A 23,944-nucleotide genomic window follows, 5' to 3' on the forward strand; every position below is an offset into this window, starting at 1 on the left:
GGTATATTTTTGGGGGTGCTTAAAGACAATTACATGACCCAAATTATTGAGGAACCAATCAGGAGAGGGGCATTTAAAAATATCAAACAAAGTAATATTTGGGAACCAGTGATCATAATAAGGTCTCATATGAATTAAATTATCACAACCCAAATTACATGAGTTCAATAAAGACTTTACATTTTAGAAAGGCAGATTTTAATAAATTGAGGCATAATCTACAAGGAATAAATTGGGATGATGTTGTTGCTGAGAAAGATGTGGAAGATAAAAGGACAGTCTTTAAAAATTGTTAGAAAAGCCCACTTATCAATGTACAGTATATCGATTTGTTGTCTTAAAAAATCTAATTGCAATTCAACCTGTCTTTTATTCCCGTAAAGTACTTCAAGTGTGTGTGTGTAATTGTAATTTGAAGATTAAAAATATAAATTAATTTACAGTACATGGGAAAGAAGTTCTTTCTGAGGCTCCTTAGCTTTTAGCCATACAAAAATTCTCGAACTGTAGAAGATTTAAAATATGAACACACACAACAAAAAGTATTTTGAACTAATTAAATGTTATATTTGTACAGGATAATAAAGTTTATGTTAAATTGCTTTCACTAGATGGACTTTCCTTTATTCCTCCTCCCAATCCATGCACATCTCAGCTTTCTTGGAATCGGCGCACCCTGGAGCGCAAGACAGTTATACTCTCTCCACTATGTTAAATTGGAACCTTGTTGAAATGTCATCACATTTCAGCGCATGCGTGTATGTCAAATTGGAACCTTGTTGAAATGCATATGGGTGTCATCACATTTCTGCGCATGTGGGGAATGTACAGTACAGTGCTGTGCATGCGTGTTACTGTACAGTAAGATACTGTGCATTTCCTCACGGAGTCGCTAAATATCTGCTATACAGTAGTACAATACTGCTGGCAGTGTAAATAACAAGTAAAAAAACTTTTATTTTCTAGATTTATATAGTATAGTGTACATACTGTACTGTACATTTATTTAAGCACTAAAAGCAAATTGATTTAATTACAGTAAGATACAGTATAGTGCATTTCATCATGGAGTCACTAGATATCTGTTGTACAGTAGTACTGCTATTTGTGTATCCACTGTAGTTATATGCTGTAGTATACTGTACAGTATCTCAGTGACACATTTTTATATACAGTATTTACAGTAAATGCATTTAGAACTTTACATTACAGTATGTACTGGATTTTAAAGATTTTTATAGTGTGTCATAGATTAACAGTATTTAGATACACTATATTTAAACTACATACTTTATTTTTTTTAAAGTACTATTTAAGCACTAAGAACAACTTAATTTCAAGATTGATATACTGTATACGGTACTGAACTGTATGTCAGATATTTATATATATTTAAATGCCTTTACAACTTTATGTACAGTACGATGTAGTACTGTACCTGTACAACTGTAACTGTGTAAACAGTAAAACATGAACACACCAAAAAATTATATGTTATATACTGTATAAAGAATGAAAAAAATTAGTTTTCAGGATAAAAAAGGAAAAATGCATAATACAAAAATACATCATTGCCTCTTCTTCCAAATTTACAATCTTGTCTTTTTCTTCTTCGCAATAGATGGTGCTTCTTGGACATCTTGGTCTGTAAAGAAAGAGACAATATTATATATTTACAATCGCACCATACATTATTCAATCAAGATTTTTGGGGTGTTTGGGGAGAAAGGGCATGACATGGGGAACAGTACATTATGACTACAGTGCCTTGTATCTTCTGCTTTTGGGGGGGCTTGAAGGAGACAAAGCATGCATGACATGGGCTTCAGCACTTTAGAATAAGACTAGAGGTTTACAGTACATTAGGTTTTGGGGGGGTTGGGGGCATGGCATGCATGGATTTGAGCACTCTGTCTTACCTGGCAGTATTGCTGAGAGGGTTTCCTGCACCAAGGGGGGGAGGGGGGTCCTGTACGTTGTCTTTGCCCTGCTCCAGACATAGAAAATAAGCATTAAACAATGAAATAATTTTTAAAAATCAACAGTTTTTTCTTTAAATTAAAGACATTGGCCGCACATCATTATTTGTAAATAAATGTATAACTAGTTGTCATCAAACAAGTCGATGGACCTCCAGGGAAGAGCCCTTGTATGCCTCAAAGCCCTTGATGCTGTCTCTCACATTTTTCATAAGAAGACTGGTAGCTTTAAAATAGAACTTCACTTCCTCCATAATAGTTCTCCTTAAATTTGTTGGAAGAGCCTTCTTGTATTATTGCCTAATATACATTTTTGGTCCACTCGTTGTACAGCTCAAAACTGATGTGGTGTTAAAAGATGAACTGGGCATATTTCTGAGGTAGACCACCACATCTGATCTTGTATTTCTCTCGGACTCTCTGTGGCAGGTCTCTCAGTATGATGTCTGGGAGCTGTACAATCCTGGGTGCTGGAGCGGGTGTGCTTCTGGCAGCGGGCCGGGAAGATGGTCGGGGAGGATGCTTTCCTCCTGTCCTGGCCTAGCTCTTACCGGGGTTGTCATCTCCTCCAACAGAAGGGTATATGGAGGGAGTAAGCGTGGGGGTCCTGTGGTGTGCTTGGTGTTGACTCCGTGAAAGTCAAATCTAGGGATTGAGAGGAAGCATGGGGGGAGGGGGGTATGTGGTTCCTCCATGGTAGAATAAGGCACCTCCAGGCCACCCTCCTGCATCAGACATACAGGAGCAGGGATTCCAAGCAAAGAATAGAGTCCTGCGATGTTCCTCTCAATCTTATCCAGACAAACACCCATGCATCTATCCATATTCACCATGGTCTTCAAAAGACGATCCATCTTGGTCTCCATTCGGTCCCTGTATTGCTCTGTTGAGTTGTCAGTGATTTCGATACCACTGAAAACATCCAGCATGCGGGCGACTGAGCTGGATCTGGTGCAAGGAGTGCAGATGTCACCCAGATGAACATCTGCGTGGCTGGGTGCTTGAGGAGGTGAGCTGGGAGCTTCGGGACGAACATCGGCGTGGATGAGTGCTGGAGCAGGTGAGCTGGGGCTTTCCAGACGAGCATCGGCGTGGATGGGTGCTGGAGCAGGTGAGCTAGGGCTTTCTGGATGAGCATCAGTGTGGATGGGTGCTTGAGCAGGTGAGCTGGGGGTTTCTGGGCGAGCATCGGTGAACAAAGGATCAGAGTGGGCTGATGTTTTGGAATCGGTGGCAGTGGGTGATGGCAGTGAAAAGTCCGGGACGTCCGATTCGGCTTCGGTGGGTGCAGGGGCACTTCTGGTGCCCGTCCAAAAAACTTGATCCTTCTTGATTTTGGCCATTTTCTTCTTCACATAATAAGGGCCAGGGTTTGTTGCCTTGGGAGCCTTTGGAACCTTTTCTCTAATCAAATTTGGCTTTGCTTGAAAACAGCTTCTGACTTTTGCTTTCTCTTGGTCGGCACAGCAGAAGAAAGCAGGTCCTGCATCTGTAGAATGGGGGTTTATCCATGGAAGCAGATGGAAGAATGCACAATACAGTATCTGTTCAAGAGTTCGTTCAGATAGAGATCAGCGTGTGGGAGGCCATGCATTTTGTGTCACCTTTTATGCACTGTGTCCCTATTTGATTTTTTTGGCGGAGATGGACACGAGCTGCCGGTGTTAAAAGTGGGTGTACTGTATACATTACTTAACATGTCGAGCGAGCTCCATTACCTTATAAATATGCCATCACTTACAGTATGTTGATTTAATGCACATTGATTATACATCGAATACACATCGAATATACATTCCTCTGTGCTTGATTTATTTTCTAAAGCAGCGATGCCAAAGAAAGTTATTTCAAATGATCTCAGCATGAGAATACAGGACATGTATAAGAGAGGACACAGAATTTTACAGATCAAACGCTGGCTACTGAAGCAGCCTCATTGCTAAAATAATAATGTTGTAATTTGAACAATGTTGAAATTAATGAAACATTAAAAAAAGCATTACATAAAGTGTTTCTTCAAATCATTCATTTATTAATCCCTTCTTGAGAAAAAAAGAAAAAAAAAAAGGAAAAGGCTTTTTTTTAACTTTACTTGAAATTCACATTGGCAGTGAAGTCATGCCAGCGAAATTACAGTGCAGATCTTCTTATCAGCCATATGCATGCGTGTGAAATCAGGAAAAGGAATTGCTCAGGCAAGACCCAAAGCATACGTAATATGTCTTTTTGTGCGAATGTCCTAGATCGGCCGGCGGAGGTGTTGATAACGAGTCGAATGCCTTTTGCTTGGCTTTGTGGGGGGGAGAAGGTGCAACTAAAATGTTTCATCTTGGTGAAAGATGACCAACCCTACCAAAAGTTGAAGGTATTGAATAGAATTTACACCCTCCCCCCCAAAAAAATATATGACAGTACTGTATGCCACCTCATAGAGAAATAAAAAGGTAGTGATTTTATAAATGTAATAATTGATTAAATATTTTTTAAAAAATGCATCGCGTAAGGTTTTGTTTACAGCTCATAATTATTCTCTACCTCTCAAAAAAAATGTTACTTTAATTTTTTTGTTTCCCGTTGGATTTCTACGGTAATTCTGATTGGCAGTGAAGGCTTTCTATTGTGCACTAGTTCACAATGTGCATGCGTGAGGATCCAGAAAATTTAAATTTCTATACTAGCAGACAAATCATGAAACTGTCTTAGACTTTCTCTGTTAAAGGTAATTTCTCATACTGTACCCTGGGGGAGGTGTTGATAGCTAGTCCCATGCCTTTGCTTTGTGGGGTGGAGGGGAGGTGAGATGCAACTCAATTGGTCTGTCTTATAGTACTGCACGGATGATCATGAAGGATTCGAAAACAACTGTTTGAATGGTTTGAAATGTAGTTATTTTCTAAATCTTAAAATTGATTAAATATGAAAAAAATGCATCACTTAACGTTTTCCATTAACCATGAAGTGGAATAAAATCAATAAACATCTCGGTGTGAAATTTTATTACAGGTTATGACATGTAATTGAATCACAGTGTGTTGTACAACATAATACTGTAGTGTGGCAAAGTTTTAAAAGCGTGAAGTTGGTAATACTGACTGTATAAAAGTAAAAAAGTGATTAGAGTTCCATCGAACTTCATTCTTATCTTTTGATGCTCGATTTCAAAGTTTCTTTTCTGAAAATAAAAAATATGCTATAAATTCCGATAGTGCTCTAGTGCGCATGTGTACAAGCATTGACAGGCTATGACAGGCATACAATACACTATACCAGCTGCTCTCCTTGACACCTCGCGTAACCCCCCCTGCTCAGCCCTGGCGTCAAATGATGCGCAGTCATGTGACGTCATGTTGCCATGGTAATTTGATGCTGGGTTACATAACGATGCGTTGGTGGAAGGGAAGGTACTGTAAGTGTATTATGGAAGCATTGCACCATCCCCTGGCATTTAATTTAAATGCCAAGGGGGAGAGCGCGGGACCTCTATAACTGCCATGAATTAAAGTTAATACCGTATAGTACATTATATTTACCTTCATTATAAACTTTGCCAACCGGGTGGAGATGAGCCAATGCCAGAGGTGTATTGTGCGTACAAGCTGGGGTTACTCATGTAGTCTGCATTATATTTATCTTCATTATATACGTTTCCAACCGGGTGGAGATGACCAAATGTTAGGGGTGTACAGCATTGTGCGTAACAGCTGGAATCACTCATGTAATGAGCATATAGTTGACAGGTGCCTGCTGAAGCTGGTAATCAGGCGGGACCAGGTAGCAAGGGTTGTGGTTCACCAGGTTTTCAGTCACGGTCGACCCATTATTACAATAGTATTGGGAAGCTGGTGTTGGTATCTGTACACTGCAGGGTCGGGAAGTATGTATAGGTACTGTACGAATCTTAAATGGATGAAACTCGACCTTTTGAAGTCGACATGAGCAAACATACCGGCAAAATCTGGTAACACAGACCAATATGCTCTTGTACAGGTATCTCCCGGAGGAGGGGCTGGGCAGAAAAATCTATCCTCATTTGTCAAAGTTTGCCTTATTGAATGCTTCCAGCCACGTTGGTTCGGTAAAATATGAAGAATTCATATTTTTCAATTATATAGTCGTATATCTCTTCTAAAGTCACCTTCTTATCTGTTCCAGCATTAATTACAGAAAATATGAGAAATGCGTAACTACATTGAGGTTTGGTATAAGGACTTGACATGATTTGACTTGACATGATGTCCATTCAGCAAGTGCAGGGATAGCAATGTAGAATAACGGGACTAGCATTGTGTATACTGTGGAGATTTTAATTATGAAATGCCTACATTTGATAACGTCTTCAGCGACCATGGTCAATTTACAATGGATGACTGTAGTGGCCACTCTTTTTATATAGTTTTTAAACACATTCAAATTGACTACACACAATTCACTGGTTGCCCTGTGCAAAGGGATTCACTTTTGCCATCTGGAGGAAACACGCAAAACTGCACCCAAAAAATCACAATCACAGTAATCACGAAAAATCAACAACGGTAAACAGGTGTGTGATTGACAGCCTTCACGCAAGATTAATGAATAGATGCCGTGCGGAATACAGCAGACTTTACGAAAACAGCGCAGAGAAATGATCAAATAATGGCTGCTGCATCTTTAGGAGTTTTGCCCATCACATAACAACCAACCCCATGAAGGTGGCAACTATGAAGGTGGTATTTGGCCTGGGTTGGGTGTTTAGGCCTCCTGAGTCGGTACCTGAATAGCAGTTACTGACAAAAAATGTGCGTTTGGGCATTTCTTTAGCTACTGATCGGTTTGTCTGTGCGAGAGTGCTAACGATTGGTAAGAAAATGTTTTCAAGTGAGTTTGACAAGTTATCAGAGCTCTCTGAATAGCTACACCTGCAAACTTACTTTAAAAGTGTTCTTACCTGTTGATAAGTCACTTATCGAAGTTTACTGAATAGGCCTCATAGTCTGTTTCTGTTTTAGGCAAAAGCACATGTGCTCTGATGTAACACAGTTTAGTTACATTCACCCCCCATGCCCCCTTAAGAGATAGATAAAGATCAATTTTAAACTTGAGATAAGGAGGTATAGTGTGTCATTCATTAAACTGCGTTTATGCAGATGGGGGTGTTAGTGCAGGGAAACTCCCATTGAAGATAATAAGAGTTTCCATGGGATAGTTCCCCAATTGGCACTGTTGAACTTTAACAAATAATTCCCATAGAATCAGAAAACCCATTCAAGGACAGCATTTTTGTTCTTTTGGAAATGTAGGCTTGAGCTTGGTTATTGAATTTGGGGACCTTTAGAACACACGCAGATGCACACATCACCCACAGTGGATTCCAATAATCTGTTTAGGAAATATGTAATCCTGATGAGATAAGAATTCTGCAAAAAATTCTCAGTTGAAAAAGGCTAAAAACAAGATATTAAAAACTCTTCTGTAAATAAAAAAAACACATGTTAATTAACTAAAGTTGGTTAATTATGGTTTATTTAACCAACATAATATAATTTAACAGTTTTGTGCTACTTTAAATAAACATTTAGTTTTCATTATGCAGAATTATTTATGAGGTATTAACAGGTCTCACGAGAATTAATGAGCATGGTATCAGTACGCTTTTAGAAGGAAGGATTAGCTTCTGGTTTCATTTAAAAGTTCTGCTGCAATTATTGCATATCAAACCGATGGTTTGTTCGACATGCCTAATGTGCTACTGAACTTCCAAGTGTTTAGATGACAGCTCAAATAACACCTCTGTACCAACGGGATGTTTTAATAGATTTATATGATTAGAAACTCAGGGAGCCCTTTGACTATCATTATCTAACATTTGGAAATGTTTGACTCTCAGACAGATCATCATCTTTGGTTATTTAGGCTAATTACTTATCCTGTCCTAATCTGTTTTGTGTTTTAAACACTTCATAATGTCAACTTGTTAAGGTTAAATACTGTATGATATTAATTAAGAAAGAGATAAAAGTGTTTTAAGACTTAGTTTCTATATATTGGCTTAATGGAAGCCTTTGATACAGTCACACATTCTTTACATCTAACAAAGCCTCATAGCACACAGAACGAAGAGTTTATGTCATTTACAAAATTGTCTTGGATAATATTTAGCAATTGAAAAACAAATGGTGTGTGTTAGGGTCGTCAAATCTATTTTAATGTTGACCTTTACTGAGGTCCCATTGGAATTCGTAAATAGGAATCTCAGCATAGCTGTATGTAACTACCATTGATAACAACCTTTTTCTATATGGAAAGAAGATTATTATTTTGAACATAATGTAGCGGTCATGTAAAATGGCTACAGTCATCTCTCCTGCTGACAGTAAGGCCTGGTAAGTTGTGGGCATGCCAGCAGTAATTATGGAGGTTTGCCCTCACACCCTGATGAGGTGGAGGCGCTGCACTGGAACTAGGTGAGACTCAGCACACTACCTCAGCTGCCTGTCTGGACGGGTCCTCCCCACACACCATCATGCGGGAGACTCAGGAGTCCTGTTGCCAACAGGTGCACCACCAGACACTACCACACTGTAATGGGGGCCGGTTAGACCACAGGAGCCAATGTGAGATTGGGTGGGTCAGGCCGGTTCAGAAATACCGTTACATTTGGAGGCGAGCTGCTGAGATCAGATCTGTCATCAGGACAGGCTCTAGCTAGGCACACTGGGAAACAGGGAGAGAGTCTGCTGCCACTCTGTGCTGCGTAGGGACGGACCTAGGGGTGGTCAGGGGGCTGACGGGATATTGTCAGTTCGCAGGGACAACCTAGGGGCCTGAAAGGAGTGAGGGGTCTGGAGCCGGGCTATAGCTGACCGAGTCACCTTGAGGCAGTGCTAGTTGGTAGGACGCCAGAAGGGATAGCCTGTAACTTGGTCAGGAATCCTGGAGAGGGTCTGCGCTAGGCTGACCAAGAGAGGTAGATGCCTCAAGTACTGCATGGCAGAGCCAGAGTACTCTAGCCCATTCCAGACACTTACCATAGGGAGCACAGACTGGGAGGAAGGAGTCACAGCAGACACTGAGAGAGTGAGCCTAGCCTGAGGTAGTGCAACATGAGTCCAGCCTAGTTCAGGTACACATGTGGTGGTGCATCTGAGCAATCTTTATTGTACTGATGTGGAGGCTGCCCCGCAGAGCGGAGTCCCATGTACGATAACTGTTACGAGAGAATGGAGGATCCGCGTGGTGCGGAGAACACAAAATGGCGAACAGCAGAGCCCCGCCCTGATGGGGGGGCATGGCGCGAAAGCTATGGCTGCGCCTTCATGGACAGTTACTCACTCGGACCCTGTGCTGAGTCAACCGCTTAGTCTATGGGACCCTCCCCTGATTTCCACCAGGGGGAGTGACTTTCAACTATGGCCTGTGGGAATGCACCCACTGGGCCCAGGGACTGATATCCAGACGGCGCCACTACAAAAAGTAGTTCCGGCCGCGGAAATGATTTGCAAGAAAGAGGGATATTTTGCACGCAAAGCTGCTGCAAGGAGAAGGCGGGAACTAGCCGCGGGAAAAGAATCCAGCTCTGAGGAGGAAACTGGCGCGAAAACGCAGACCGCGCCCACCAGGACTGAGAGAGGCGCGGCCTAAATTAAGGGGCATGATATTCCCCTGTGGGACCCGCCCATAATTGCAACCCCTGGGGGCGGTTCCAGCTATGTCAGCGGAAGGAGGAGCCGAAGCAGGAAGTGACTGGCCCAGAAGCTTCTACCGGTCAGTTGCGAGGAACCACTGACCTGGAGAGACCCACACTGAAAGTGGTCCCTACAAAAAGAATGGCCTGTCCCTCCGCTGTGGGAACTATGGTCTCCACTCAGCCCTACTCAGTACCCGGCGGGCTACTAGTAGTAAGGGTGGCTAACACCGAGACGGTGGTCGGGCTCTGCCTACAATGCGGGCTGCCCGGAGGCACGGTCAACACGGCGGCACATTGCCCACATTGCGGGACACTGTACTTATGGCCTATGCCAACATTTATACCGATACAATTGGCTGACCCCCCGGGGGACCAGGCTAAGCGAACCGCCGAGTTTCCTGGCGCACTGTGGATAGGACGTGCGAGTCCCGGAGAAAGGGGACTGGAGCCGGTCAAGTCGGCTGGGTCGGCCGCAACCGAGACAGTCGGGTCACCTCCTGACCGCACCGAGAAGGGAGAATACTCGGACGAGGATCTCCGTGAATTAGCGGAGGTGACATCGAGGCCCAGGATGGAACCGGGGAGGACGACACCCCGTGGTACCAGCAGCTGTCAGAAAGACAGGACGTCCCCCGCAGATCGGCGAGCCGAGAGACGGAGTCCCTCCGCCTCAGAACGTGGCGGCGATGGACGAGAGACGCCGGCACCCCTGCGGACGGGTAAGAGGAGTCCCTTCACTTACCTTGCCCCAGCAGACGGTGTAGGAGCGGAGAGGCCATGCCAGGCCGCAGGCGCACGTGGAGAGGCGGCATCACTTTCGGTGAGGACGACGGCGGAGCTTCCGGATGTCGTCATTGAAGAAGAGATCCCGAATGGGGGTCCAACCCGCGATGACGGTGTTTCCGGTTCCGGGGAGGACATCACTTCCGGTGGCGACAGCGGAACCCCGAGGAAGAATGCAGCGACGCTTCGGCGATCGGGGGAAGGTCCCCGATCACCTACAAGGCCCAGGAGTTGGATGGGCGATCCAAGGACTGAGGAGGGTGAGATATCCTCATTGGACCAGTCTACGGACAGCCAGGAATGGGTCGTAACCCCGTGGGGTCCAATTTCTTGCCCATACGCCCAATCCCATGCCCTAGCTAAAACCCCTGCCCCAATCACACGGTCCCCGGGGTCCCCGCCTAGTTTGAAATCTGTGGACATATCATCAGGGGGAGAAGGGAGAAGGACTGGGGAAAGACAGCGCAGTGGCGCTACGGAGGACGATTCTCGGGGAGGGGGAGAATTGAGAGTGGCCACGACAGCACCCGAGCCAGTGATAAAGGCCCCGGGATCTTCCAGGTGGTCTCTACCGCGATTGGCACGGTCATCGGGGGTATTTTCTCTAGATGATGATAGGGAGTCAGGGAGGTCAAATAAATTTAGAGAGAACCGTTGGTGGGCCCCACTATTCGAAGGATACTCCGCCTGGATGGACCGCACTCGGTTCCTCATCCGGCGAGAAGATGTAGTGGATTACTGGTGGGCTGTGGGAGAATTCACACCTGAACAAAGGGACAGAGAGTTGCAGGAGCGGTGGCTGCAGATTGAGCATAGGGAGATAGAACCAATGGGTCCTAGCATCCTATCAGACCCCGTGGACCCTGATGAGCCCCTGTCATGGGTGTTACCTGGGAGGGCAGGTAAGGCTGACCTGACCAGGATAAGTATGGCCGAGAGAACCATAATGGCTCGGTATAAATCATCCCACGGGTTGGAGTACCCGTATGTCCCTGAGCCTCTCATGGATGAGATAGAGGACAACCGGGATAGGTGGCTTAGGGAGGCCATTGAAATGCACTTAGTAGGAAGAGGGAGTTCTGTGATGGGGAAGAAGGCAGAGGAGCGCATAGAGCACTTAGTGCGTGTATGGGGCATTGGCAGAAACATTTATAAGCACAGGGTGACATATAGGCCTGAGAGGGGACTGCCTAGGCACTATCACGTCACGGTCATAGACATGGGCGGAAGAGAGGTCAAGAAACCTGACCCGAATCACTATTTTTAGGGGGTACTAATACATTACGCGGGTTCGTGGCTGCTGGTCGGGGCGGGCTTGGCGGAATGTACTGTAGTCATTTTTGTTATATACCATGGAAATTGTACCTGAAGTTAATCTAATTATGTGTTGTATTTCAGTGCTTCCTGGAAAAGGGTATACAAATTTAGGTCCCAGCGAGGACGATGGGATTCACCAGGGGGAGAATGTAGCGGTCATGTAAAATGGCTACAGTCATCTCTCCTGCTGACAGTAAGGCCTGGTAAGTTGTGGGCATGCCAGCAGTAATTATGGAGGTTTGCCCTCACACCCTGATGAGGTGGAGGCGCTGCACTGGAACTAGGTGAGACTCAGCACACTACCTCAGCTGCCTGTCTGGACGGGTCCTCCCCACACACCATCATGCGGGAGACTCAGGAGTCCTGTTGCCAACAGGTGCACCACCAGACACTACCACACTGTAATGGGGGCCGGTTAGACCACAGGAGCCAATGTGAGATTGGGTGGGTCAGGCCGGTTCAGAAACACCGTTACAATAATGTAAACTTCGTGTCATACAGTATATACAACCAATATACAGTTCTGAAGTGTGTGCGCTTCACATGATAAAACTGTTTAAATATAGAACCATATATCCAGTTTCCAAAAAGAACTCCTTATCACATGTTTGTATGATTCAGCGTTCAATGAGATCAGAAGTATGAAACTTGCGTTTGGTAAGCACGGTTTGGACATTTGATGCAGTAACTTTACCTTAGCTTTATTTGTAATAGAATTTTGTTACAGAAAATTACAAATTAAATGAAGAAAGACAGAAAAAATTCTAATTATAATAACTCCCCAAATTACTCAGTGATTATACTGGAATGAACTTTCTAACCGTTGATAAAGTTTTCCCCAGCTTGCCTTATTTCTTTAGTGCAGGTGAATCCTTTATGTATGTAGCCCTCCTACCCCCACCCTAAGTGAGATCTAGGTGGGCAGGTGTATCTGACTACGGACCAGGGTGGTGCTGTACCTGGCTTGTAACTAGGAGAGCCGAGCTTCCGCCACGGGGAACCTGGGGCAATACAATACTATGGATAACTACTTACAATGGGTGCAGCTCCTCCACCTGCGATGGCTCCCACCAGAGGGGGAGTAGTTCCTCGCAGGACATTCAATAACCACATACAACGGAATTGATAATGACTAATACTTTTACTACCGGCATAGCATGAATACAACATCAACACATAGGCGTCACGGCGGACGCTACCACTTACTTGCACCACGGCGGGTGCCCACACTTTAGGCGCCACGGCGGACGCTACCACCTCCCCAGAGTGATCCCACCCCGTGTCCAGTGCACCAACCCAATGTCTCGCACACCCAGAACCTGTACCAATATGTGTGTGTGACTGCGCAGTCACTATGTCTGTTGATAGGCCTTGTTGGTGCACATGAGGGTGTAGGTTACCTGCCCGGGCTCCAGCCACGGGTGCCGCTATATCACTGGGGTTGGATCCGCCGGGATATCCTCCTACGCGTGGGGTAAATTCCAGCGCGGATAATATCACCGTACAGCTCCGCACCGTCTCTACCTTAGTTAGGGTCTGTCTGCTGCCAGCAGGCCGCAGTCACGCTAGCTGGGCCTCCGTGGAGATAGTCCAGCTCCCTCTTAGCAATCCGAGCAATGGCCGTGATACACTCCTAGCAAATATATAATGGGGCAGGGTCCCTAACCTAGGGCCTGTCCCTACAATACTCAGCTGGGATGACTCAGGGCTATCTGGGGCCTAGGGGACTTGCTGGCCTAGTGCAGAGAGTCACAGACCCCTGCACCCTACCTCCTTCCCCTAGCAGCTCCAGTCACCAACTGCTTTTCTCTGTCTGCTTTGTGCTGCCAGACTCACAGCTCTGCCTCAGACTACCGCAACAATGTTGCAGACCTCCAGGTGCCTCTTACTGACAGAGGCAGCACAGCAACAGGAACTCACTTTAACAACTAACAACGCGCGCTCGCATACCAGAAGGAGGGGGTGAGTGCGCAAGGGGGAACCTGGCTACATACTCCCCCTGGTGAAACCATCAACGTCCCCGCTTGAACTAACCCATGCATAACAATGTTATATAATAAAAATACAGTGTTAAAATACAACTTAACGATCACTCTAAACGAGATTGTACAGTTCAACAAACATATTTATAACTGAGGCTAGCTTGGCTTTAGCTTGCTGCTGAGACTCATAGTGAGGTGCCCCTAATGAATCATAAGCCACTCTAGTGGGAGGGCGTCTCACTCGCTGGCTCCTGTGAGTCTCAGTCTCCATTTCTTCATCTTGGGATAGACCATCATAGGCTTGAGGCCTAGACTCTCGGGCAGAGGGTGAACCAGTTTGGGGAAAGTCTCTTTGTAACTGGACACTGTCTCTTTGGGGCACAAAACTCGGAGTGGTAGGATCTAACGGTTGGTTACTTGGTGATAATCCTGATGAAGGTACTTGCATAGCAGGCCCATTACCCGTTGCTCCTTCGGGAGGTGCCCACCAATCTCGGTTGGATGTTCCCTCCAAAGGATCTTGAATTGTTTCATCTGTGGGCCCTGAATTCTCGGTAGACTCTTCAGGCTCACTGTCGTTTATTACTGTTTCTGTTTCGGGTTCACTTTCTCCCAGTTGTGGGATAGGTAACAAGTGGTTTCGGTGCCAGACTTTTACCCTGCCATTCACGTCACGTATGCGATAAACAGGGAGGCCCGGCATTTGGGACTCTACTTGAAAAGGCCCCTCTCTCCAGCGATCAGCTAACTTGTGCTTGCCGGGAATCCCTAAGTTGCGTAGGAGAACTGCGTCTCCCGGTTGGAGCTCTCTATAGCGTACTTTGTGGTCGTACCTTCTTTTATTATTGGCATTCAGTCTAGCGGTGGCTCTTTCGGCTAACTGATAGGCACGGTGCAGACTGTCCTGGAGTCTCTGCACATATCGATAATGAGCCATGTTGGGTACCCCGTCGGTAGATACCCGTAGGCGGATGTCGATTGGCAGTCTGGCTTCTCTCCCGAACATCATGAAGTATGGGGTGTACCCTGTGGACTCGTGCCTAGTGCAATTGTAGGCATGCACCAAGGCCTCAACATGTTTACTCCATTCTCCTTTTTGGAAATCTTTCAGAGTGCCTAGCATGTCCAGCAATGTCCGATTAAATCTTTCAGGGAGCGCATCTCCCTCTGGATGGTAGGGAGTAGTCCTTGACTTTTGAATATTCAACAGGGTTAGCAACTCTTTGATCAGCTTGCTCTCAAAATCCCGTCCCTGGTCAGAGTGCATCCTACTGGGCAGACCATAATGCACAAAATACTTCTCCCACAGCACTTTAGCCACTGTGGTAGCCTTCTGGTCCTTCGTGGTAAAGGCTTGAGCGTATCGAGTGTAGTGATCTGTCACTACTAGCACATTTCCTATACCCTTTGAATCTGGCTCTATGCACAAAAAGTCCATACAAACTAAATCCATAGGCCCAGAGCTTTTGAGATGGCCCATTGGGGCAGCACGGGTGGGAAGTGTCTTCCTATGAATGCACCGTAGACATTTCCTGCAATGTTGTTCAATTGACTCCCGCATTCTAGGCCAGAAGAACCGGTCTCGCACTAAACCCAAGGTCTTATCCACCCCCAAATGTCCATGATCATCATGTAGTGATCTTAAAACGAGACCTTGCATACGCCGGGGTAGAAATAGTTGTCGACGGTCAGGATGATTGTGGAATGGAACAACCCTATAGAGTAGGCCGTTATCCATCTCAAACTTATCCCATTCTCTCATGAGGAGGCTCACATCATCGGGAGGAGCCCGTTTCACCAGTGAAGAGTCATTTTTGTGCAGAGCCTCTCGGACAGCCTTAGCCGCAGGATCATGTGTCTGTGCTAGTACCAGTTCCTTCACCGTGAAGATAACGTCTTGGGTTAGACCCATGCCATCGGGGTGGCAGTAAGCTTCTGGAAGGGCTTGAGGTCGACACCCTAAAGAATCCGCTACTCGGAGCTCGGAGAATGCCACTCGATCGTTTACAATAGCAGCAGTGGAACACATAGCTCTCATTCCTGGTCCTGGAATTTCTTCCCAAGGGCCATCGTCGGCGGTCTCACCCAGTCCCGATCTCCTAGATAGAGCATCGGCCCCTATATTGAGAGGTCCAGGCTTATATTTCAAAGAAAACTGGTAATTGGCGAGGGTGGCCAACCATCTATGACCGGTCGCATCTAACTTGGCCGTGGTTTGTACATAGGTCAGCGGATTGTTGTCTGTTCGGACCTCGAAGGTGACCCCATATAGGTAGTCATGTAGTTTGTCAGATATGGCCCATTTGAGGGCGAGGAACTCCAATTTGTGAACTGGATAGTTCTTTTCACTGGGAGTCAAACTTCTACTTGCATATGCCACAGGACGAAGCCCAGTGGGGTACTTCTGGTGTAGCACGGCTCCCAATCCGTGGAGGCTGGCATCCACGTGCAGAATGTAAGGCTTCTCCGGGTCAGCATAGGCTAGAACGGGAGCCTCGGTTAGACTATTCTTCAGCCCCTTAAATGCTTCTTCACAAGCGGACGTCCACCGATCCCCGAAGGGGGTCCTTGGGGTGGTCTTCTGCTTGGGTTCCTCTGGATAGACCTTCAGCAGATTGTTCAGCACCGCCGCCTTCTTGGAGTATCCGTCCACAAACCGTCTGTAGTATCCACAGAACCCGAGAAATGACCTCAGCTCCATCACATTCTCTGGTCTTGGCCAATTCACCACCGCCTCCACCTTGGCCGGGTCGGTGGCCACTCCATCTGCGGACACTATATGACCCACATAAGTGACCGATGTTCGACAGAAGCGGCACTTATCCAAGGAGAGCTTCAGGCCTTCTTTCCCTAAGCGATCCAGCACTTTCATCAGTCTGGTCTCATGTTCTTCGAGTGTGGTTCCGAACACAATTATGTCGTCTAGGTATACCAGACACTCACGAGGACACATATCTCCAATCGTCTTCTCCATAAGCCGTTGGAAAGTGGCTGGAGCACCGCAGATACCTTGGGGCATCCGGGTGAACTGATAAAATCCCAGAGGACAGACGAACGCCGTCTTCTCTTGATCAGCTGGGCTCATTGGAACCTGGTAATACCCAGATCGAAGGTCCAACACGCTAAACCACTGGCTTCCGGACAGTGCGCTGAGGATCTCCTCTATTCGTGGTAGCGTGTATTGGTCAGGCACAGTACGTCTGTTCAATGTTCTGTAGTCCACGCACAATCGAACAGACCCATTTTTCTTTCGTACCACCACAATCGGTGAGGCATAGGGACTTCGAGATACGGTCACTATACCGGCCGTTTCTATCTCGTTCAGGACACCACGCACATCCTCCACATCTCTGGGAGCTATACGGCGAGACCTTTCCCTAAATGGCGTGTCATCATTCAGACGAATCGTGTGCTGAGCGTTTCTGCTGCATCCCACGTCCATCTCACTAGTAGAGAACACATCTTGTCTCTCTCTCAACTGAGCACGTAGCTTCTCCTTCCATTCTTCCTCCAGGGGAGACTCTCCGAAGTCGAATTGTAGTGCCTTGGGCTCTTCTCCCACACGGGCAGTGTGAACGGTCACTGTGTCGTTCACAGGATCCACAGGATAAATTCTACCCAGCCTTTGTCCTACTTCAAGCGGCACGGTATGTAGAGACATGTTCTGGATAGACACAGTAATCTTCCTGGGGACATTAGATGGCCAATCCCGTACTTCAGGTATCATTCGGTATCCCCAATGACTCTCAGACTCGGGAAGAGTCTCCAGCGAAAAGTATCTGTCGTTTTCGTGCCGACTGGGGTACTTGATCAGCGCGGTCACATGCCTCACTTCCCCTGGTGGAATCTCCAATAACCCTCGCTCTTGATTAAAGATTTCGCCATACTCTTCTTCATATGCCACTCTATAGCATTCTTCCCGTAGGCCAGGGGCTATTTTCAGGGATGACAATGGTAGCTCGCCGGCTTCCTGCAGGAATGAGCGAATCACCGACCTCACAATATCTGCATTCGTGCCCAATATGATGGGGGCACTGGGATGTTCTCGAGCCTCCGGGCAGACCAAGGCTTCCACCAGCATGGGATGTGACTTGTTAGTGTTCAACTGCAAGATATCCAGCTTGACCGCCACTATTCCGTCTATGGGGTAATCATCTTTACTCAGTCCCCACAACTTCATCTTTTTGGCTGACTGCAAAGGAAGATGGCTGAGGTGCTGGTCGTAGAATGGACGGTAGATGATGGTCACTTGTGACCCAGTGTCCAGAAGTGCTGAAGAGTAGATCCCCTCCACGACGACTCTTATTACAGCGGTGGGCCCTACTCGGCAGTAAGCATCTGGTTGGGGCGTCTCCTCTATTGGAGGCCTCCCCGACTCTTCGGCAACATCCTCGGGTACGGTTGATAAGGACGAGATTGCCTTCCGCACGGTTACAGTGTAGGTCTGGGCCTTAGTGGGTCTCTTGGGGTGCGAACAGCTCCTTGCAACATGGCCCTTCTCGCCACAGTTGAAGCAACGGAAGTTTGGGCGGGGACCCGGACTGTCAGGTGACCTAGGAGCGGACCCAGGCACCTCCGGGGTGGCCGTATCCTTACCGCTCTTGCTTCCCTTTGCTTTGGGCACTGTTGCTTCCTTGGTCTCCTCCTTGCGAGGGTCTTTGGCCTTCTTGGGCGTGTGCAACCTAGTATAGGCCTCATGACTCTTCACCTCATCCAGTAGGTCTTCTAGAGTAGGGGGGTCCCCCTTCCGTAGTGCGCATCTGATCATCACTACGATATGGTGGGTGGGTATGGCTCCCCGCAGGAATTGAGTGCACCTATACTCATTCACTTCTGAGGCCTTGATGACTTGGCGGGAACGTAGATCCCACAAGAGCAATTGGATCCGTTGTATGAACTCTGATAGGTCTTCCCCCTCTTTCTGGCGGAGATTGTAATACTTAGTCCATAACTCACTCACATCATCTTCCTTACCGTATACCCGGGTAAGAGACTCCATCATCTGGTGTGCGGTAACCTCAGTATGCTGATCTTTATACATCTTGATGGTAGTGGACGCAGGCGGGCGCAGGCACTCCATGATTCGTTGTCTTTTCACCTCATCAGGACAGGTCCACTCTTCCAGTACCTGTGAAGCATATTCCTTCCAAACATCAAAAGCCTCTTCACCGGTGGGGGTAGGTTTTACCCCTGAAAAGAGTTTTAACTTGCGGTATGGTTGAGAGGAAGGGGATTCGTGCTTGGGCCCACCCAGTTGTTGGATGGCCTGGGCTAGTAATTGGATTTTTCCCATTCTACTGGGGCTGAGGTTGGGACTGGAGCTCCGTCTGCTGGAGCGACAATTAGCACAGGATAATACACTGGCCTCATCCCCGCATATACTTTCGGGTGGGGACAGGGACATGCACATACTAGTCTCTAGCAAGTCTGTAATGGGGCTACAGGGTTCGGGTTTTATCGGCATTTCAGGATATATAACAGGACACCCTGAGCTGAGGGCCCCGTGGAACCGCAAGTTGGATGGGCCTTGCTCTGGCGACAATTCACATCCCCCAGTGATTAATACGGTGCACCATGACCCGTCTGGGTCGGAGCGGCGACCCAAGATTCTGGCATCTTCTAAGCCTGGATACTGCATTAGGATTAAACATAGTTCATAGGATGAGGCATTGGCGGGAACTTGTCCTACAGCAAGGGTTTGTGAGGGCGGGACTTGCCTTTTTACCGCCCACGCGTACACCTCTTGGCGGGAAGGTAACGTGTAACCTAACGACATTTTCACTGAGTTCGGGCACCCCAGGTCTGAATCTCAGCAGTGCCTCCAAATGTAGCCCTCCTACCCCCACCCTAAGTGAGATCTAGGTGGGCAGGTGTATCTGACTACGGACCAGGGTGGTGCTGTACCTGGTTTGTAACTAGGAGAGCCGAGCTTCCGCCACGGGGAACCTGGGGCAATACAATACTATGGATAACTAATTACAATGGGTGCAGCGCCTCCACCTGCGATGGCTCCCACCAGAGGGGGAGTAGTTCCTCGCAGGACATTCAATAACCACATACAACGGAATTGATAATGACTAATACTTTTACTACCGGCATAGCATGAATACAACATCAACACATAGGCGTCACGGCGGACGCTACCACTTACTTGCACCACGGCGGGTGCCCACACTTTAGGCGCCACGGCGGACGCTACCACCTCCCCAGAGTGATCCCACCCCGTGTCCAGTGCACCAACCCAATGTCTCGCACACCCAGAACCTGTACCAATATGTGTGTGTGACTGCGCAGTCACTATGTCTGTTGATAGGCCTTGTTGGTGCACATGAGGGTGTAGGTTACCTGCCCGGGCTCCAGCCACGGGTGCCCCTATATCACTGGGGTTGGATCCGCCGGGATATCCTCCTACGCGTGGGGTGAATTCCAGCGCGGATAATATCACCGTACAGCTCCGCACCGTCTCTACCTTAGTTAGGGTCTGTCTGCTGCCAGAAGGCCGCAGTCACGCTAGCTGGGCCTCCGTGGAGATAGTCCAGCTCCCTCTTAGCAATCCGAGCAATGGCCGTGATACACTCCTAGCAAATATATAATGGGGCAGGGTCCCTAACCTAGGGCCTGTCCCTACAATACTCAGCTGGGATGACTCAGGGCTATCTGGGGCCTAGGGGACTTGCTGGCCTAGTGCAGAGAGTCACAGACCCCTGCACCCTACCTCCTTCCCCTAGCAGCTCCAGTCACCAACTGCTTTTCTCTGTCTGCTTTGTGCTGCCAGACTCACAGCTCTGCCTCAGACTACCGCAACAATGTTGCAGACCTCCAGGTGCCTCTTACTGACAGAGGCAGCACAGCAACAGGAACTCACTCTAACAACTAACAACGCGCGCTCGCATACCAGAAGGAGAGGGTGAGTGCGCAAGGGGGAACCTGGCTACATGTAGATGAATCAGCCACTCTCACCCCTACAACCAAAATAGGGTAACTCCTGTCCAGGGGGGTAATCTTCCCAACCAAGAGAGGATGGAAAAAGAGCAAGTACTGTATACACTGGCGACACACTTTATTCGAGCTCGGCTAGTCCCACGAATTCGGGTATACCCGGGTGTATTGAGGTTTGTGACTGTTTTCTGCCCGAGTGCATTGAGTTATTTTCCAGGCAGGGATTGAAGCATTTTATTCCCGCTGGCTGCAATACTGCACAGTACATATATATAAACTGCATTACAATTCATGAATTTATGCCATCTGGTAGACACGCGAAGCATTGCAGCCTACTAAATCCTAATCATTATCATTTAACAGATCAGCCGCCCATCAGCCAGGTATGAACCCAGGCTGGGAAGGCAAATGCAACGGGGCTTGTCAGAGGTGAGGAGCGGCGCATTCCAGGTATCTGCCAGGTACATACCGGGTATTTGCTCGAATAAAGTGTGTCGGTGCAGTAAGTAAAAAATATATATTTTTATACAAATAAAGTGCACTTACATGTAAGACATTTACAGTACATGTAAACTTACATGTAAGACATTTAGCTGTTATACAGCAGGCCTCTATTTACTATAGTTCACAATGCAGAGTTTCCGGTGATGGATCCAGAGACCTCCAGAAAGCCTTATTTTTCAATCTAACTACTTTGGCGCCTTCCTCTACGACAAAACAGCACAAAAGCTCTGCAAGCTTACTCTCCGCTGGTACACACGCTATTTGTAGATGTCAATATGCAATGACGTCACCTTTAACCTCCATGTGTTTCACTACTTGCTTCATCATGTGGTCAGTTTCTCATCCGTATTAGTCTCCTTAAATAGTCATAAAGCTCACAATAATTAACCCAGAAGGATCATAATACTAAATACTAAAATCACATTACAGTCAATGCATTGATATAACATCTCTTCATTAGAGAAAGTGCACAAAGTAAAGCTAGTTTTGGATAATAATTTTAAAAAGTAGCACATAATAATATATTCTAAGTATCTTCCATAAAGAGATGGAACATAAACACTTACAATGTATGAAACTACAGAAAAATAACAATATATATATATAAATATATATATATTGTGACAACTCAGCCCCATTTCAGGATCTTTGCTCTAACATTAAAGGAAGGAAGCATAAGAATCTATTAGCAGGTTTATTCTTACAGGCATTAAACAAAGCAACAGTCAGACAAAATGCCTAGCTCCTCTCGGAGCACTAACTACACAGTTCCAATCTTGCCCTTAACTATCCCAGATGGCTACCCGGCTTGCCAGTTAAACAAAACTCAGGTATAGTTGAATCACAGGTAGTGCAACAAAAGCAAACTAAATTGTCTTTACTTCATTCTCCTGTGGAGAGTCCATTTCCTGTGCCAGGCACATCCTCTGGGCAGCAGGACTTCCTCCTGGCTAACTTGGTTCACAGCTACAGGATACTGCAGCTCCCAGGTACACACTTTTGTACAGTCCCACAGCCTCTTGACATGTCTATACAGGCTCAGGAACAGGTACTGCTGCGGCATATCTGAGTCTAACACATCGCCGTTTTTTCCCTGGCTTTTTCCTGGAATGTGACGCACTTCACCTGGAGCATGCCGCATTCATTTTGCGTTCCCAGCCGCGGGTCATGCGCGGGTCATGTGCGGTTGATGCGTTTATTGAGAATGGTTCGGATTTAAAAGGTTTCAATTCTTCGCGTGTCCGCCAGATGGCAGATATTCATGAATTGTAATGCGTATGTGCTTCAGTAATGTGTCGACTTGCAGGTGTTTCATTTAAAAAAGATACCACAGTGTGCTATTGTAACTTGGCCTTGAGACTGAAGGAAGCGGTTGCAAAAAAATGTATCAATTTAGGCTTTTCATATTAAAGAAAGACAAAGACCAGTTTCAGTTACAGTATTCTCCAGAGACCCGCCGCCCGCCATGAGTGTTCAAGTGCAGCCCGTTTTCCAAAAACCCGACAGAAGTTGCGCGTATTTGATATGGGCTGCGATTAATGCAACAGATGATAAGATGGCAACAGTTGCTCAAATTTATCAGTATTTTATCGAAAACTATGACTTTTACAAATTTTCGCCAGCTCCTCATATGTGGAAGCGTGCAATAAGGAAAAGGTTATGTAGCAATCCCTGTTTTTATCGTATTGAGCCACAATTTGTTGGAGGGTATTGGTGTGAATCACCGGCTTTTTCCTGTATCTATGATCATGCAGACGGCAAAAGGCAAAGGGTCATGTTAAAACCAACTAAGAAACGACAGTCGCTGCCAAGCAATGCACCAGCACCAGCTTCCAATGACGGTCCTACCGTCAGTGACAACCCTGAGCCTGAGCCAGATTTTGTGTGCAGTTTCGATCAAGCTTGCATGTACCTAAGCAATTTCCAGCCTCATCAGCTGACTACAGGTGTACTAGTCCTGCTGCAAACTATCGACGTGGATGATCAAGAACGCTGGACTGGCAGTGGACCGGCGCCGGCGCCAGCTGAATGGGAAATTCTATGGTGAGTATTGTTGCCGTATTATTTTCTGTGTTTTAGTTATTTTGACAATACAGTATCAATTTCGGTGCGATTCAAAAGTCAAGCGATTCTCCTGTAAGCAATATTATTGGCTGGGCGTCTTCTACAGTACTGTACTGCAGATACTGAACTATTGGTGGAACGCTAGGCGCATGCGCATTGGAAACTTCTTGAAATGCATACAGTATGCGTGTCATTACATCGACGGTAGGCGCATGCTCATGTGAACAGGAGACGCCCCCCGAGAAAATTATTGGTGGGACTGGCTGGGAACTTCTTTACACCATTAGAGTAAAACTTTTCTTTTTGTTTTTCCTCAGAAAAGAAAACGGCTAATGGAGGGATTTCGATGGATAATATCGCTTTGTGTAACAATGCCTGCACATTGCTGAATCGGAGTAAAAAACCCACGTACTGGAGTCTACAGTTTAGTGGCTGATGTACACTATGCTGATGTTTTGCGGCCGTACAGTATACAATACTTTTTTATAAACAGAATACTGTGTAATAAACACGAAAAAAATAAAAACTACGCATTTATTCTATATGTATTACAGTACTGTCCATACAGTATGTGTCTTCTATACAGTGCCAGTACATACAGTACTGTATGTGTCTTCTATTTTTTTTAATACTCTTGTACTGAGCATGCCTACAGTATACAGTACAGTGTGCCTGGACAGTAGTGTACATTCTAGAAACACTGTATTTTG

This window comes from Ascaphus truei, chromosome 3, assembly GCF_040206685.1.
Source record: "Ascaphus truei isolate aAscTru1 chromosome 3, aAscTru1.hap1, whole genome shotgun sequence".
Lineage (NCBI taxonomy): Eukaryota > Metazoa > Chordata > Amphibia > Anura > Ascaphidae > Ascaphus > Ascaphus truei.